We start from the raw sequence: 13,467 nt of genomic DNA, 5'->3' as shown, positions 1-13,467 counted from the left end.
GTCCAAAAAGTACTAGAAAAGTCCTAAACATAACTTTTAAAGACCCCTTAAAGACCAAGGATGTAAATTTACGTCTTGGTGCTGTGGTACTTAGTGCACTAGGACGTACACCTACGTCCTGTACATGACCACGAGCATCGGCGCCATGCTCGGATCATGCACGGCTGGTCTTGGCTGCTGATAGCGAGAAGACCAGAGCAGAAGATGACTGATAACACTGATCAGTGCTATGCCCTATGCATAAATACTCCAAACCCCTGGGCCGTGGCCCGGGGTAAAAAAAATATCTTTATGTGTATATACCCCTAAAACTTGACTTTCATTGTAGTATATTAAAATCACTTTACCAACACAGAAATGATTAAAACTGATACCCTCCTGGCAAGAGAGAAAAATGCACTGTATAGTGGGGAATTATCTCCCTCTGAAATGTGTGTGGTCCTGCAGTGACCACATAAATACTGGCCAGTGAGGAATCACTTAAAATACAATACTATTGAGGCTGGCAATAGTATTGTATTTTAAGTGATTCTTCACTGGCCAATATTTATGTGGTCACTGCAGGACCACATACATTTCAGAGGCAGATAATTCCCCACTATACAGTGCATTTTTCTGTCTGGCCAGGAGGGTATCAGTTTTAATCATTTCTGTGTTGGTAAAGTGATTTTAACATACTACAATAAAAGTCAAGTTTTAGGGGTATATACACATAAAGGTTTTTTTTTTTACCCCGGGCCACGGCCCAGGGGTTTGGAGTATATATTGTTGTGGGATGCCTGTTACCCTGGGGTAAATTAGTTTGTTTTTATGCCCTATGCATAGCACTGAACAGTATTAGCAATCAAAGGATTTCTATAAATAGTCCCCTATGGGAACTATTAAAGTGTGAAAAAAAAGTTAAAAAAAGTTTTTAAAAAAGTAACAAAAATTTGAAAAACGGCCTCCCCAATAAAAAGGTAAAATGTCCTTTTTTCCCATTTTTCCCATATGAAGTGTAAAAAAATTAAATAATAATTAATACACATATTTGGTATCGCCGCGTGCGTCAATGTCCGAACTATTAAAATATATTGTTATTGATGCCGTACGGTGTACGGCGTGAACGTAAAAAATAAAACGCAAAATTGCTGCTTTTTTGTCACATTTATAAAAAAAAATTATTAAAAAATGTATAACATTAATAAAAATTAACAAATATGAATAAAAAGTACAGATCATGGTGCATAAAATGAGCCCTCATACCGCCGCTTATACAGAAAAATGAAAAAGTTATAGGTCATCAAAATAGAAGGATTTTAAACATATTAATTAGGTTAAAAAGTTTGCAAATTTTTTTTTTTGCGCAACAATAATAGAAAAGTATGTAATCATGGGTATCATTTTAATCATATTGACCCACAAATTAAAGAACCCTGTCATTTTATGGCGTGAAAATGAAACCTTCCAAAATTAGCAAAATTGCTGTTTTCTTTTTAATTTCCCCACACATATAGTATTTTTTGGTTGTGCCGTACATTTTATGGTAACAGGAGTGATGTTATTATACAGGACAACTGGTCGCACAAAAAACAAGCCCTCATACTGGTCTGTGGATGAAAATATAAACAATTTTTAGAAAACTAGGAGGAAAAAACGAAAAAGCAAAAATAAAATTGGCCTGGTCCTTAAGGTCAAAATGGGCTTGGTCCTTAAGGGGTTAAAGAGTACCTGTTATCAAATCATATTTTCTAAACTAACTCAGATTATATTCTCCAACTACTCCTAAGACCCATTCTGCCCTTAAAAAAGTTATCAGAGCTTTTAAAAGCTAAGTATCATACCTTTCCCCTTGCTCACATTGTGTGAGCTCCCGGCAGGAGAAAGTGGGTGTTCCCCAGCAGGCGCTACATCACTGAAGCCTGCGAGAGCTGTGCCTCACCATGCCCCGCACGCACTTCCTGAGTTTGGTCTCTTGCCAGGCAGGGAGAAGACCAAACTAACTGTTTGACTTGTGCAAGGAACAGAACCATCTAGTGGCCATTTTTTCAATCATATAAAAAATACATAAAGGTTGAGAATTTTAACAGCAAGTAAATAACAAAGTGTTTTATAATTACATACGGAACAATATATTAAAAGTTTAGTTTGCTGACAGGTACTCTTTAACATAATGGATTTACTCTTATTTATGTGTCCTCTCCAGCAATCTTTAGTGCCATCATAGATAGTACATTAAACTTTCAAGTTATTGTTGTGAAATGACTTTTTACTTAGCCTGAAGACTAGTAACTACAAGTTTTCCATTAAATACTGTCAGGGTTCGGCAGGCTGGTGGTGGATCCTCTGTGTCAGAGAGGGATTGGCGTGGACCGTACCGGAGGACCGGTTCTAAGTTGCTACTGGTTTTCACCAGAGCCCCCCGCAAAGCGGGATGGTCTTGCTGCGGTGGTAGCAACCAGGTCGTGTCCACCGGTAGCGGCTCAACCTCACTGACTGCTGAGACTGGCGTGGTACAGGATGACTAGAGAGAGGCGAGGTCAGAAGTAGCAGAAGGTCAGGGCAGGCGGCAAGGTTCGTAGTCAAGGGCAACAGCAGAAGGTCTGGAAACACTGGTAAAGGGCCGGTGCGCGCACCCTAGAGAGCGGGGCCGCGCGCGCTGGGACGTGACAGGTGACAGGGAACGGGACAGGTGAGTAGATTGGGATGCGACCCGCGGGCGAGCGCGTCCAGCTACGCAGATCGCATCCCCGCCGGGCAGTGACAGTGCAGCGCTCCCGGTCAGCGGGTCTGACCGGGGCGCTGCAGAGGGGAGAACGCCGCGAGCGCTCCGGGGAGGAGCAGGGACCCGGAGCGCTCGGCGTAACAAATACATTGCGTGAAATCATTTTCCTGATTTTTATATTGTGCTTTCTCCACTATGCTTACTCATAGGGTGGCAGTGCTGCATTTTGTAACCCAACTTCTCCAAATTCAATAAATAAACTGAGAAAATGTTCAAGACTTGGTTTAACATGCCTTGTAATTGGAAAAATAACAGCAGGTTCTATTTTACAAATGTTGGGGTGGTGGCTGCTTCCTTTCTGACCTTAGTTTGTAAGAGGTGATGTGAACAACACTTTAGAAATTGCCCATGATCACCTCTAATGATAACAGAGAAAATATAAGTAATTGGAACATTATTTGTGGAGAGAGAACAGAGTGAAACAATGTAAACTACTAACAGATCTGAATCATCCCTCTGTATGACCTTACTTGGGAAACCATAGAAACTATTTGAAATATACCAGACACAAAAGCCAAGTGAATATACATTTCTAAATTGCAGATGCTTCCACGACAGTTTTGAGAAATAATACAGCGCATTAAACACTGACCTCTGTAATGTAAAGGAGGCAACTGACTTATCTAAACTTTAAAGTATCGGGTTCTCTAAGTAATACTTTTAATAAAAACACATAACAAATGTGAAACAACAGCTTTCATGACTGAGTCCATTAGTGCTGCCAATGCCATTAAATGTAAAAAATAGTTTATTTTAGTTTTTTGTTTTTTTTAATAATGGGATTAAACAGATGCAGTGACATTACATGTCCAATTCTCCATACTGCATTGTTGAGAAATACAAAAAATAAAAGCACATTCCATGAAGAGTAATAGTCTAAATTTTTCTTGTGATAATCTAACCTTAGTGAAATAGAAAAAAAAAAATAATACATTTGAAAAAGGCTTAGATAAAAAAAAAATACTTTTACTTTACTAAAAAAAAAAAATAGGTTTAGATCCCAGTTGTATTACAATAAATCACTGTAGAAAGGATAGTTTCCTAATACACCTTCTGTGTAATTTCCACATAAACCCTATATTGTCTGATCCTGCACTCACACACCATGCTATCTGCCCCCTACTTTTTGATAATATTAATTTGATAACTTAGCAATAACTAGATGACAAATGGAAAGGAGATTGACCACAGATTATAACATTTAACTGCAGGATCAGTTGGATACCTTGGATATACACTGCTCAAACAAAAGGAACACTAAGATAACACATCCTAGATTTGAATGAATGAACTAATCGTAAGACATACTTTTGTCTTTACATAGTTGAATGTGCTGACAACAAAATCACACAAAAATTATCAATGGAAATCAAATTTATCAACCCATGGAGATCTGGATATGGAGTCACATTCAAAATCAAAGTGGAAACCACACTACAGGTTGATCCAACGTTGATGTAATGTCCTTAAAACAAGTCAAAATAAGGCTCAGTAGTGTGTGTGGCCTCCACGTGCGCGTATGACCTCCCTACAATGCCTGGGCATGCTCCTGATGAGTGGTGGATGGTCTCCTGGGGGATGTCCTCCCAGATTTTGACTAAAGCATCCGCCAACTCCTGGACAGTCTGTGGTGCAATGTGGCATTGGTGGATGGAGCGAGACATGATGTCCCAGTTGTGCTGAATTGGATTCAGGTCTGGGGAACGGGCGGGCCAGTCCATAGCATCAATGCCTTCCTCCTGCAGGAACTGCTGACACACTCCAGCCACATGAGGTCTAGCATTGTCTTGCATTAGGAGGAACTCAGGGCCAACCGCACCAGCATGGTTTCACAAGGGGTCTGAGGATCTCATATCGGTACCTAATGGTAGTCAGGCTACCTCAGGCAAGCACATGGAGGGCTGTGCGGCCCCCAAAGAAATGCCACCCCACCCCATTACTGGCCCACCACCAAACCGGTCATGTGTGAGGATGTTGCAGGCAGCAGAACATTCTCCACGGCGTCTCCAGACTCTGTCACGGCTGTCACATGTGCTCAGTGTGAACCTGCTTATATCTGTGAAGAGCACAGGGCGCCAGTGTCGAATTTGCTGTGAAGAGCACAGGGCGCCAGTGTCAAATTTGCCAATCTCTGTGTTCTCTGGTAAATGCCAAATGTCCACCTGAGGATGTCGACCCCTTATAAAGTTTTTTTCTGAGCATTTGAGTGCTCACATGCACATTTGTGACCTGCTGGAGGTAATTTTACAGGGCTCCTCCTTTTACAAAGGCAGGCAGAGGTAGCGGTCCTGCTGCTGGGTTGTTGCCCTCCTATGGCCTCCTCTACGTCTCCTGATGTACTGGCCTGTCTCTTGGTAGCGCCTCCATACAATGGATACTACGCTGACAGACACAGCAAACCTTCTTGCCACAGCTCACATTGATGTGCAATCCTGGATGAGATGCACTACCTGAGCCACCTGTGTGGGTTGTAGACTTCATCTTATGCTACCACTAGAGTGAAAGCACCACCAGCATTCAAAAGTGACCAAAACATCAGCCAGGAAGCATAGGAACTGAGAAGTGGTCTGTGGTCACCTCCTGCAGAACCACTCCTTTATTGGGGGTGCCTTGCTAATTGCCTATAATTTCCACCTGTTGTCTGTTCCATTTGCATAACAGCATGTGAAATTGATTGTCAATCAGTGTTGCTTCCTGAGTGGACAGCGTGATTTCACAGAAGTGTGATTGACTTGTAGTTACATTGTGTTGTTTAAGTGTTCCCTTTATTTTTGGGAGCAGTGTATATATATATATATATATATATATATATATATATATATATATATAATGAGCTGAAGAAAAAATAAAACTATAAAATATTTGTTATTTGTTTTTAAATGATTACCGTTGTGTCAAACAACTTACCTCCATTTGATAGCCTATGTGATCTGTAAAATATTTATAAATCACTTCATTTACTAAAAAGTGACTCCTTCACTCAAAAAAAACTCTAAAGTCCTAGCTATTAGATGTCTCTTTTCTCTGATATCTGCTATTTACTGCTGCTTGGTGGCAGTAGAAATCCAGCTTTGGTAAAAAAAAAAAGACACCAGGATGAAACACAGGAAGTTGGGTCAAGGCTAAGGGCCCTATTAGATGACTTAGTATTGCACAGTAATCAAGTTCCAATCTTAGTGATCTGTGCTTGTTTACTCAGTCTTCACATGGTACAAACAGTCATGATGCCAGGCCATGCAAATTATTGATGGACTTGTGCCCCCCCCCCCCTTGCTCCAGTAAGTCAATTTTTTTTGTCAATTTTTTTTTAGAAGGTCCGATCACCCGTTTGATTGATAATCAACCAGTGTAATAGTGCCCATAGCTACAGAAGGAGAGAGATAGAGAGCCTAGGCTGTATACCTGAAATATGTGAGCATGTCTCCATCCTCTAGAGGATCCTTATTGTTCCTGAATGGTAAATCAAGGCGTCCCTCTTATTTCAGCAGCTGTTAAGTGCTCAGTGTAAGTCCTTCATTGCTGTTCTGCTGTTTCTTTGATTTCTGCTCATACTGCAACTTGCCAACCTGTGTATCACTAACTTTTTTTTTCCATCTATATACTAAAGTAGTGTACTGTAGATCATCCTCAGCACAGTGCCAGCCTTTGGCTAAAAAGTTGCAAATAACTTTTAACACCATCCAGCTGCAGACCTATGCAAATTGCATACATGATATTCTGCACAGTAATTGACAGTGTCATCATGTAATAGCTTAACATTGCTACACTGGTAAGCTCACAACTTCTGCTACATTTGTAAAATGAAAAAGTTTTTGCTTCCATAGAATTTCATGAAATAATTTCCTAAGGACTCATTTGAGAAAAGTTTAGTGTTAGCCCCCTTATCAAAATATATGACATGTTTATTTTACAAAATCTAATGTTACTATGTTACTATTTTAGGATTTACCATAATATTTGAAACAGGACAAATTCCACATGTTTTGTGTACACAACTTTTTTGCGGGAAATCTGGCATAATCAGGGACATCAGTATATTATTTTACAGGAAATATCAAGTTTTAAATTAGACTGTAGTAACTGAGATAACATGGTATTTACTGACAATGCCAGCTCTTCTGAGTCAGTATCAACTTGTTACTTCTATGGAACCGGTTGCAGTAACAGCTTTTAATTCCTGAAACATGATGCAATAAATATTTTCATTGCTGTTCTTTTAAGGACTTCTTATTGGATGGAGTAGGTATTCCATTGAGTTAATAAATTGAGATTTTTAAGGCAATTTTTTAAAGGGAAGTCACAGGCAAATGTTAATTGATAACTTAGATCAAGTGCATGTTATGTACTTTGTTCATTATTTCTTTAAGGGTACACTTTTGGGCTTTAGTTTAATATATATTAAATGTAATTGACATTCCCTGAGAGGCATGATGTTGTTTCCGCAGATGCAGCAAAAGGTTTCTCTACAAGTTACACTAAAGTTGGCAAAACTTTAGCCGGCTATATAAAAGATGAGGGGGAAGACTTGATTTACCCTTGAGGATCTTCTTCAGATGGCAGACTGGCTTATCTTGCATGCACTAACCCTAGGCTTTCTCAGGCTTTCTCAATCTCTTTCACATTGTACCTGCTAAGCCTTGCCCTCTCTTCTTGTGTTTTGTGGCTTTTCTAACTCTCTAATAACAGATAATGTCAATGGAAAGAATGCTCAGGTATGCTGGATTTTTGGCACCCAACCCTTTTGTTCTGGGATAAAAAAAAAAAAGCAGTCCCAGAACTGTCTGACCATGGCTTACCCCTCCCAATAGAAAACAAATGTGGAATTTGGGAGAGATCACTGTTAGCTGGATAAATGAACACTCAGCCAACAGCTATTGAAAATGTATCCCAAACGTAACCCCTAAAGGACCAGGCGTTTTTCCGTTTTTGCTCTTTCGTTTTTTCCTCCTTACCTTTAAAAAATCATAACTCTTTAAATTTTGCACCTAAAAATCTGTATTATGGCTTATTTTTTGCGCCACCAATTCTACTTTGTAATGAGATCAGTCATTTTACCCAAAAATCTACGGCGAAAGGGGAAAAAAATCATTGTGTGGCAAAATTGAAATAACACAGCCATTTTGTAAGTTTTGGGGGCTTCCGTTTCTACGTAGTAAATTTTTCGGTAAAAATTACACCTTATCTTTATTCTCTAGGTCCATATGGGTAAAATTGTACCCTACTTATATAGGTTTGATATTGTCGTACTTCAGAAAAAAATCATAACTACATGCAGTAAAATTTATACGTTTAAAATTGTCATCTTCTGACCCCTATAACTTTTTTATTTTTCCGTGTTCAGGGCGCTATGAGGGCTCATTTTTTGCGCCGTGATCTGAAGTTTTTGTTGGTACCATTTTTGCATTGATCTGACTTTTTGATTGCTTTTTATTAATCTTTTCATGATATAAAAAGTGACCAAAAATACGCTATTTTGGACTTTGGAATTTTTTTTGCGCATACGCCATTGACCGTGCGGTTTAATTAGCAGAATCTTTTTTTAATTTGGACATTTCCACACGCGGCGATACCACATATGTTTATTTTTGTTTCTATTTACTCTGTTTTTTTTTTTTATTATTGGAAATGCCGGGTGATTCAAACTTTTATTAGGGGAAGGGATAATTCAAAGGATTAATGATTTTTTTTACACTTTTCTTTACCAAAATTATAGCTCCCATAGGGGGCTATAACATTGCATTTACTGATCTTTAACACTGTTCAATGCATCTCCATAGAGATGCAATGATCAGTGTTTTCGGCGATTGATTGCTCAAGCCTGGATCTCAGGCTTGAAGCATTCAATCGGCGATCGGACTGCACTTTTACTTTCCCTTTTAGCCGCGTGGCTCAGCTTTGAGCGCGATCAGTGCCGCCCGCTATTAGAGGCGGGTCCCGGCTTCACTATGATGCCGGGCCCGCCGTGATATGATGCAGGGTCACCGTGGGACCCCGCGTTATATTACGGGAGCGGGACCAAGGACGTACTCATACGTCCTTGGTCCTTAAGGGGTTAAATAGCAGTATAGCACAGAAAAAATTTAGGGGTGATTTTTGGGACAACTGCTGGCGAAATCCCCACATTTACTGTACTAAATCATTCAACATGTATTTATTACTTTATAATTAATAAATTATTAATAAATACTGCATAATATAGTCTTTATTTTATTGGTATTATCTAACGTTTCATTACGTTGAAAAAAAAGATAGATCTTAGGTTATGGTCACACATGACAGATTTCTTAAAGAGTACCTGTCATCATCTAAACTTTCCCTGATCCCCCTTCCCATCTGTCCCCTTCTCTAACTATGCCTATCCCTGTGTTTATTGAGGTTTAAAACGCTGTGGAAATACCTTTTTTTATCCCTCTTCATTAGCTCAGGAGCACTGTCTTTCTGAGGGGTGGAAGGAGGCGGGTCCCGGCAGGCATGATGTCACATGAAGCCTGGCTGGGACTCTGCTTCTGCCAGTCTTCCTGTATGCTGCTCTCCCTCTGCAGCAGTGTTTCCCAACCAGGGCACCTCCAGCTGTTGCAAAACTACAACTCCCAGCATGCCCAGACAGCCAACAGCTGTCCAGACATGCTGGGAGTTGTAGTTTTGCAACAGCTGGAGACACCCTGGTTGGGAAACACTGCTCTGCAGTGTGCATACAGACTAAGTACAGGGTAGGGACAGCAGCCTGTCTCTCTCTCTCCTGTGTCTCTCTGCACTGAAAAGTCAATGCTGAGAACCAGGGGCTGGGGGGGGGGGGGCACAGAGCAGGGAGTGCAGTGAGATGATACAATGTATAAGATAACGTGTGGTGAGGGGCAGGGAGAAAACAGAGCAGGGGGAGGGGGAGGTGACTGGCTGTTATATGAGAGGCATGTGTAGGCTTGTAGCTCACAGGCTGGGAACGAGTCCTGAGCTGAGAGTACTGAACTTCCGGTGGAAGGACCAGAGCCCTTCAGCATTAGTCCTAAAAGCTGTACACTTACTATGAAAAGCATAGGATGCTGCTTGCAGACCAGGCATAGAAGAGTGACCCCTAGTGGCCAAAAAGTATAAAATGAAAAAACTGGTATAAATATTAATATTTTTTAATGAAGATATATTACAATATCTCTTCATTAATGATTATGAACAACAGATTAAAAGTTTTTGTTGATGACAGGTGCTCTTTAAGGATATTTCTGTGACTGCCACATTCATCTGAATAGAGACACCAGAAGATGGACACCGCCTTAAATGTAAACTCCTAGGGTGCAACAAGTTGCCAAAATAGAAAAAGCTAGCAACTATATAATGGTGCACACATTAAGAATAATGAAAACATCTTTATTGGACACAAAAAATTAGCACACAAACAATTAAAATTACTTAAAGCGTACCCGTCAGATCCCACAAAAAAATATATTTTGTAATATATCACTCAGTACCTAATCCTGCCCATGTACATCTAATTTTTATGTGTCTAGCACCTATATTTATTTTTTTATTACACTTTTAATTTAGCTCACTAGTCTGAATTCCTCTCAAAGGGAGGGGGTGTGGTCTCACTGTGCAGGTCTCCGCCCCCTCCCTCAGTATGCTGTCTGCTCACATCTCCCATAGCATTAGCAAACCTACAACCCCCAGCTTGTCCTCACTGACAGTAGCAGGACACAAGATGACAATTTTAAACATACTAATTTTGGTGCATTTAGTTGTAATTTTTTTAAAGTAGTAAAATAAACTAAAACCTATATAAATTAGATATAATTGTAACCGTATGGACCTACAGAATAAAGATATGATGTCATATGTACCGAAAAGTGCACTGCATAGAAACGGAAGCCCCCAAAATTTACAAAATGGGTTTTTGTTTCCAATTTAGTGTTGAAGTGCTTGATGTCATTACAAAGTACAATTGGTGCCTCAAAAAACAAGTCTTCATATGGGTCTGTAAGTGCAAAATTGAGAGTGTTCTGATGTTTAGAAGGTGAGGTGGAAAAAAAACCTGTGGTCCTTAAGGGGTTAAGCTGACAACAGCCTATAGATAAACGTTGTCAAATAATCTATTGTATATGTGAATTAGACATGTGCAGAAGAAAAATTTTCGTTTTTTTGTTCGTTTCGTTTTTTAGTTTTTTATAAAATTTTCAGTTCAGTAATATTTTCAGTTTTGATTTTCAGATACATTCGGTATTCGGATGTCCAGGTTTAATTTTTTTACAGATACATTCGGTATTTGGGTGTCCGGTGGGTTAATTTTTTTGGATACATTCGTTATTCGGGTGTCTGGGGGCTAATTTTTTTCGGATACATTCGGCATTCGGGTGTCTGGGTTTGATTTTTTTCAGATACATTCGTATTCGGGTGGGTTTGATTTTTCGTATACATTCGGTATTCGAGTACATTCAGGTAAATCTTTTTTAGGCAGGGGACCATTATCGGGAGTGTGTGCAGGAAAAGAGGGCAGCCGCAGAGATCGGAACATTGGAAGACAGGTAAGATAATATAATTTTATGTGATATATATTAATACATAATGTAATGTTGAATGAATGAGTAAATGAATGAATGAATGCTGTATGAATGATTGATGTGTTTGATCGATGACATGATGTTATACATAAATCACCCGACAATCAAACGCATCGATCAAACTGTTGCAAAAATACAACACCCACCCAGCATGCGGCCGTCTGGGCATGCTGGGAGTTGTAGTTTTGCAACAGCTGGAGGCACACTTTGGCAACCACACGCATTAGGTAAATTTGACATTCGTGCTGAACCGAATTGCACATGTCTAATGTGAACTATGGGGAATATTTGTCAAAACCTGTGCAGAGGAAAAGTTGCCCATAGCAACCAATCAGATTGATTCTTTCATTTTGCAGAGGCCTTGTTAAAAATGAAAGAAGAGATGTGATTGGTTGCTATGGGCAACTCAGCAACTTTTCCTCTGCACATGTTTTGATAAATCTCCCCTATGAGCCTATATTGGATTTTAACATGCCAAATCCCTTTTTTGTGGGATAAGGGCCAGCTGTGTCTTATACCCTGACTCATTCTCTGTTTCTCCAAAGGCCAATACACCTAAAACTTACTTTGTTCTCACAAATACACACAAAAGGTTAGCCATGCATCAGCCAAGAAAAATCTTTTTATTATGTGTGCATACCAGTCCTCTACCTCCCCCAGGAAAATCCTAAAAAACACAGCAAGGAGGAAAGTTGGCACAATAAAGCGATTGCTTTGTTACGTTGGTATAACACAGCTTATTATATGAACTATATAATCTTTCTGGTCATCTATAGATTTACCTATCCATTTTAGTCATTACCTCAATCGGTGAATAATCAGTTCAATGACAAATTCAGCTATACTGCATCCGGACTCCCCAAGGAAAGTAAATAGTACAAGGACAACTCCGCTGAAAACGCATAATAGCTCTATTACCTTGTTACCTTATTCATGGATTGAAATGAGACATTACATGACATAACTGTTTTCATACACAATAGAACAAGAAAATAAATGGGAAATGGCCACGTTCCAGCCGTCTGTAAGGAACTTTGGAGGGTCACATGATTTGTGTTTTCTAGTCTTTTGCTGCAGTACCAGGCGGTTTTATATTTTGCTATTACATTATTCAAAAAGTGATACAGGTGAAGAAAAAAGCGTAGTGGCACTCACCAATTTGGTTATTCCATAGATAGCTTTATTCCATTAGAAGGTGCATTCACAAGGGCGGCGACAGATCCAGCCGGACCGGGACGCCAGTGCGTTCGCTTGCTGGGTTACAATTGTTTCACGCTTGCGCGCTTCAAGCGTGAAACAATTGTAACCCAGCAAGCGAACGCACTGGCGTCCCGGTCCGGCTGGATCTGTCGCCGCCCTTGTGAATGCACCTTCTAATGGAATAAAGCTATCTATGGAATAACCAAATTGGTGAGTGCCACTACGCTTTTTTCTTCACCTGTATCATTGTGGACAGTCTGTATCTCTAAGTAGTTGAGCACCTCCATACGCAGTCCCCCCTGCGAACCACTTCCGACCCGTACAGAGAGAGATAGAGCAGTGCCGGTCAGCTGCTTCTAATCACCAGGAATTATTCAAAAAGTAAAACTATGAACTGGGATTACATATTTACGCTGAATTAAATCTCTCTGTTCTTTCTCAAGAGACTTTCAGAAGTCTGTATATGATGGATGGTCTAACTGCCTTGCATCCACTTGCCGACATGATATTATCCTGTATAATTTCCGTTCTCTTCCAGCCCCGGCACCAGCAGGTGTTTGGAGACCTAATTTAATAGACTTGGACTTCTGAGGACGCTTCAGCATCTGGTTACGTTTCATACTTTTTCATACTGTTAATGCTGATTAATGTGCTAGATGTTAATGCAAAGAGAACCAGGAATATTGCATTTTGACACCGCATGTTTTTACATATGTGAAAAGTTCTTATACCCAACAAAAATAGACAAGTATCTTTTGGATAGGAATCCATTAGTTGGATCAGAGACTGGAAAAATGGCAACATCTGTGTATTTCTCTAACCAGATATCTTATATTAGTTGAAATAACCTATTTTTCCACTGGCATACATCATACAATTGCATTGTGGTAAGTTAGTTGGTTTAATCCAGCGGTCTCAAACTGTGGCCCTCCAGATGCGGCAAAACTTCAATTC

The 13,467-nt window shown here is 39.9% G+C and overlaps 1 protein-coding gene across 8 annotated transcripts in view; it reads right to left on the bottom strand.

The window, feature by feature from the left end:
• CACNA2D1 (calcium voltage-gated channel auxiliary subunit alpha2delta 1) overlaps positions 1 to 13,467 on the bottom strand; it is a 716,537-nt gene that overhangs the window by 135,024 nt on the left and 568,046 nt on the right. The gene's annotated exons all lie outside the window — the stretch shown is intronic.

This window comes from Hyla sarda, chromosome 4 (genome assembly GCF_029499605.1).
Source record: "Hyla sarda isolate aHylSar1 chromosome 4, aHylSar1.hap1, whole genome shotgun sequence".
Taxonomy (NCBI): domain Eukaryota; kingdom Metazoa; phylum Chordata; class Amphibia; order Anura; family Hylidae; genus Hyla; species Hyla sarda.
The sequence above is the reverse complement of the archived record's forward strand: the minus strand, read 5'-3'. Positions and strand labels throughout refer to the sequence as shown.